This window comes from Nomascus leucogenys, chromosome 7b (genome assembly GCF_006542625.1).
Source record: "Nomascus leucogenys isolate Asia chromosome 7b, Asia_NLE_v1, whole genome shotgun sequence".
Taxonomy (NCBI): domain Eukaryota; kingdom Metazoa; phylum Chordata; class Mammalia; order Primates; family Hylobatidae; genus Nomascus; species Nomascus leucogenys.
In genome coordinates, this window is record NC_044387.1 from 103,083,613 (window position 1) to 103,088,823 (window position 5,211).

A 5,211-nucleotide genomic window follows, 5' to 3' on the forward strand; every position below is an offset into this window, starting at 1 on the left:
CAAGTGGTATGCGTGCATATGTATATATATTACTCTTTCATAGCTGTGACCAGTTAAGAAACTAAGATTTCCTGCACAGGAGCTTGAAAGTCAATGTCAAGGTCACAAAATTCCTATGAAGCAAGTATCATTTTTCAACTCAACAACAACTTTAACACCGAGGATGCGAAGAGCCACTGAGTAGAAATTACACAATTAAACTGTTATACAATTTTCCAAGCAAGGGGTATGTTGTGGCCAACAGCATGAATGACAGCAGTTACTAGCCTCCTTCTCCCCTGCAGCCTCCTCTATCGAATGTGGAATGCCAAGGACCCTGTCAGCCTCCCTTGCAGCTAGGGGTGGCCATGTGACTGGCTATGGTCAAAGGGATGGAAGAGAATATTTGCTGGGGCTTCTGAGAAAGTTTCTGCTTTTCTGATCAAAGAGATAGCCAAGAGCAGAGAAGCCTCATCCCCACTGTACCATCCATCTCCTTCTTGCATTTAGTGTGAATGGGATGCCTGAAGTTTTTGACAAAACAAGCCTGAAGACATAAAGCAAAAGATAAAAATAAAGAAAAAAGCCTAGATCTTTGCAGACATCATGGAGCAGCTGACCCAACTCCAGCAAATGCTTACCACCGTACTTATTATGTGAGGAAAAATATGCTACTTGTTTAGTCACTGAGAGTCAGGGGCCTGTTACTTACAGCTACATGCATTACTAATGCCTACTTATTCAGAGGTTGGGGAAAGGCAGAATAAATCAAAAGGCTGCACACCATGCCCACCCCCACAGAGGAAGCAATTCCAGAACAGAATGCCCATTTAAAATCTGGACCAAATGGCATGTTTAAGTTTCTAACAGTTTTCATTAACAAAAGTTAACATAAAGAACTCCTACAACAGAAAGCATTCAACAGTGATTTATGACCTGGAAAGGTGAAGAAATCCTCTAATCAGATGGGTTTCAGTGGAAACATCATCTCTGGGTGTTCTGCCAGGAATGTCTGTTATTGCCAAATTCCTCATTCAAACCCATATATAAGAATGCTGTAACTGAAACGCAGAAGTCAAAAATAAGACATTTAAATAGTAATCTCCTGTCTCTCTCAAAGATAAATGTGCCCATTAGCCCTGGTTGCTAACAGGAAGATTTCTTTCTCTTACATTACAGATGACAATTTTTTTCAAGCCATTCACAAAGAAATCAGCATGGAAAAAATAATTTAGGAGGCTGGCTCCTGCTCAGCTACCTCGCTGAATTAAAGTGCAATCCAGTTCATAACTTTCACGTGGAAATATTAAAAATGTTTATGAAGCCCCTCTGCATAGGGTCCTGTGCAGACGTGGAGAGAAATGGTAGCCAGGCACCAAGATACACAGGATGCCACATGCGCTCTGTGGAGTTTACAACTCGTTAGAGCAGGACAAGATACATATGAAAAGTTAAATGAAATGTTTCAGTAACCGTTCTAGACAGTAGAAGAGATATCATAAAACAGTAACTGATTCATTGCCAGAAAGATGGTTGCTGACAATAACTGCTGCAGGATTTCAAAGAAGAAAAAGTCACTTCAAGCTCAGGAAGGTCTGGGGAGACTTTATAGAGAAGGCAGGATCCAACTCAGTGTCGAAAGATGCACGGAAACTGTGGATGGTCAAAGGGAGCACAGGAAGAGGCTCTTAGAAATGCTGGGTTTAGGCCATGCAAGGTGGCTCACGCCTGCAATCCCAGCGCTTTGGGAGGCCAAAGCAGGAGGATCCCACGAGCCCAGGAGTTTGAGACCAGCTTGGGCAACATAGTGAGACCCCGTCTCTACAAAAAATAAAAAATAAATAACAATTGGCCAGGGAATTAGTGTGGGGATGCATGTCCATGGTTCCTGCTACTTGGGAGGCTGAGGTGGGAGGATTACTTGAGCCCAGGAGGTTGAGGCTGCAGTGAGATATGATGACGCCACTGCCCTCTAGCCTGAGCGACAGAGTGAGTGAGACCCTGTTTCAAAAAAAAGAAAGAAAAAAATGTTGATTTTTAAAACAGAAAAATCCTTCAAGGTAGGTGACTGGTGCAGGGAGGAAGGCCGCTGGGTGGCTGAGGCAGACGGGTCCCGGTTGGAGAGGCACACTGCACATTTGGGAAAGGATGGCTGCAGAAGATGGAAGTGGCCCAAGTGTCCATTGGCGCATGAATGGCTAAACAAAAGGCGGTATGTGAACACAATGGGCGATTCTTCAGACTTCAGATGGAAGGAAATCCTGACACAGGCTACAACCTGGATGTACCTTGAAGACATGATGCTAAGTAGCCAGTAGCCAGTCAAAAAGAGAAAATTCTGTATGATTCCACTTATATGAGGTACTGAGAGTGGTGAAATTCATAAAGTAGAATGGTGGATGTCATTTCTGGGATGGGGGAAGACCGAGTTACTGTGTAATGGGTGTGGAGTTTCAGTTTTGCAAGACGCAGAGCTCTGGAGATGGATGGTGGTGATGGCTGCACAACACGTGTGTAATTAATACCACTGATGTTAAAAATGGCTAAGAATGGCAAGGCAAGCGAAGCTGTAAAGTGGGGCTCCAGAGATTTGGCAGTTGGCTACCAAAAATAAGGGCAATACCTTTCTTCGGGCCCCAGGCCTGAGACCCTCGGGCTCCATACCCGAGCGGTGAGCAGACGGTATGCTTTTCTTTCATCGGCAGAGAACCCTTCTTCCCCTGATTTTCTTAGGAAATACTGAACTCATTTTAATTTAATGAAGGACTTGTAGAATTTTTTTTTTTCTTTTTGAGACGGAGTTTCGCTCTTGTTGCTCAGGCTGGAGTGCAATGGCGTGATCTCGGCTCACCGCAACCTCCACCTCCCGGGTTCAAGCAATTCTCCTGCCTCAGCCTCCTGAGTAGCTGGGATTACAGGCATGCGCCACCACGCCCGGCTAATTTTGTGTTTTTAGTAGAGACAGGTTTTCTCCATGTTGGTCAGGCTGGTCACGAACTCCCGACCTCAGGTGACCCACCTACCTCGGCCTCCCAAAGTGCTGGGATTACAAGCGCAAGCCACCACACCCGGCCAGGACTTGTAGAATTTTTTAAAGTCTTCGGCCTTGGAATCAGGGTAAGAACCCAGCTCCTGTGAACTTCGTGTCTGGTCCCTGCCCTCTTCCCAGGGTCTTACTCCAATGGATACAGACACAAAATAATAGACAACCCAATCACAGAGAAAATAAAGTGCAGGTGGCACCTGCGTGGCTCAGGGATGTGGGTGGCAAATTTGGGCTTCATCTAAGGAACTTGTCTAATATCTAGCTATCCAGTCTGTTCTAACTCTCACCCAAGAGCCATGAGAGAACCCAATACGTGGTAGGTACTCAGTAACTATTTGAGATTCATATACCCTCACGATGAAAGGGCTTTAGATTCTTCCAACAGTTCGGAAATAAAAGTCGAGCTAGCTAAAGGTATCTCCAGAAGAATTCTGGGGCACCCTGCTCTAAACGTGACTCCTGGACCCAGGGTTATTTTGCCGACACCTCTGCAGCCGGTAATCCATAACTCTAGTCATCACGGTTCCCTGACAAGAGAGCTTGCAAAGCACCCCCACCTTGAGTTCTGGTCCTTCCCTGGAGCTTTAGACAGGCCTCCTGGCTAATGATTTGTAGAAACTACCATTTTGAGAGTGGCTTTACTTTAACAACAACAACAAAAAGTGAACTATAAATATTAAAACTTCTTATCAGCCTCGCCAATGAGAAAACTCCCTCCCTGCATTCCTCAGGCCCTTTTGCAACAACCTAAATATTTTTAATCCTCAGGTAGATACAGACATTGGAAGATCAAAAATTACACCAGGGCCACAGGAACTGCAGCTCACCGGGCTTGCAAACCTACATTTGTATTCATGAGCTCAGCTTGTATGCTTGTTCTCTTATTTTGCTTCATTTTTAATTTAGGAAAAGATGGCTAATATATTAGATCACTTTCACTGCTGGGTCTTGTTAGGCTTCGGAAGTCTTTAAGGACAGACTGCTAAAAGAGTAAAAGGGAAGAAAGCACAAAATGTGTCAGGGAAATGGAGTTCCTATCATTTCACTCACAAATTTTGCCTTTTAAATGTAGTCCTTCTACCAACGGTTCAGTGAAAGATGGTTTCCTTATTGTCATTTATTAGCCATGACAGGCAGCAACACTGGCTCAGATACAGTCTCCCTTCACCACAATTATCTAGTAATGCCTGCAAGGCAAAAGACTGCACATAACTCCTTCCTTCTGGAAAGCTTCTCCCGAAGGCACCAGTTCAAAGCAAACCTCTATTAACTGGAACATGAACATCTGCGGAATTCCCTGGATAGGACAATTCTACTATTCTTACAGTGATCCTAGAAACGAAGACATAATCACTTACACTCCAGTCACCAGGAAACCAGGGTCGGTTCACAGGTGGAAGCGTCACAAACCCCCAGCGACAGCATCTGCCCCCAAATAAACACCCACAACTGACCTCAATACCAGGACTCCCCTTTTAGCAAGGACTCTTCCTGTCAACTCCCCCTCAAAGAGAGAAAAAGAAAAAAGTCAATTTTTTTTCACTAAAACTGAATGTAACAACCGGACAAGATATAAGATAGTATCAAAATTAAATAAATTAGATGCGCTACCGGCTTATCAGCCCCTAGACATATTTATCAATGTGATGTGATGTAAATGACACACTCCATCCTAACAGGACTCACAACTCATGACTTGCGGCAATATAGAAATCTCTAATTTTCTACCTTTAAATCTACTGATTCTTTCTTTCACATACCTTTTGTTTTATGTATTTTGGAGCAAACAGAGGGCAAGGAGTTTGGAGGAGAAAAGAGAAGGAAATTTAGGAGAGAAGAGAAGAGAGACTTGGAAAGAGGATAAGGTGAGAAGTCAGCAAAGGGCAGAGCTCGGGACTGAAGCCTTCTGGGAGGGCGGAGGCCTGGGCCCTACCAGATAGATGGCCACACCTGGGACCAGGAGCAGGGTACACAGGAGAGAGGGCAGGGCCAGCGGCTGCCTTCGCATCTTACATAAATCTGATCCATAAAGCAGCCCCAACCATCAACCCTGGGGAATGCACACAGCCTGGGCATCTCAAATTATTCTTTGAGCATTAAAACATATGCAATGTGCTTCAGAGACAATACAGAAAGGACAGGAGTGGAGAGTTAAGCATATAATTATAATAACATAAAAATGTACA